General features: G+C 70.9%; 1 protein-coding gene across 1 annotated transcript in view; it reads left to right on the top strand.

Annotated features, from left to right (window-relative positions):
- The window catches only part of LOC108449819 (potassium voltage-gated channel subfamily C member 1-like), a gene marked incomplete at its 3' end in the record, with an annotated part of 8,023 nt that overhangs the window by 740 nt on the left and 7,056 nt on the right, over positions 1–227 (top strand). The window lies entirely within an intron of this gene.

Genomic DNA, 227 nt, shown 5'->3' with positions numbered 1-227 from the left:
TTGGCCTCCCCTCAGCGTGGGCGTGGCCTCCCCTCAGCGGGAGCTTTCCCGCCTCGTTTGTGGGCGTGTCCTTCCCCTCCCGGTGGGCGTGGCTTTCACAAAGGCGGGTTTTCCCCCTCACGGTGGGCGTGGCTTTCGCAAAGGCGGACCTTTTTCCCCTCACGGTGGGCGTGGCTTCCTCCCAGGCGGGCTTTCCCCCCCCCGGGGGGGGGGGCCTTCCCCCCCCG

Source organism: Corvus brachyrhynchos, unplaced genomic scaffold, assembly GCF_000691975.1.
Source record: "Corvus brachyrhynchos isolate BGI_N302 unplaced genomic scaffold, ASM69197v1 scaffold2321, whole genome shotgun sequence".
In the NCBI taxonomy this organism is placed as follows: domain Eukaryota; kingdom Metazoa; phylum Chordata; class Aves; order Passeriformes; family Corvidae; genus Corvus; species Corvus brachyrhynchos.
Note: the sequence above shows the minus strand (reverse complement) of the source record. Positions and strands in the feature narration are given on the sequence as shown.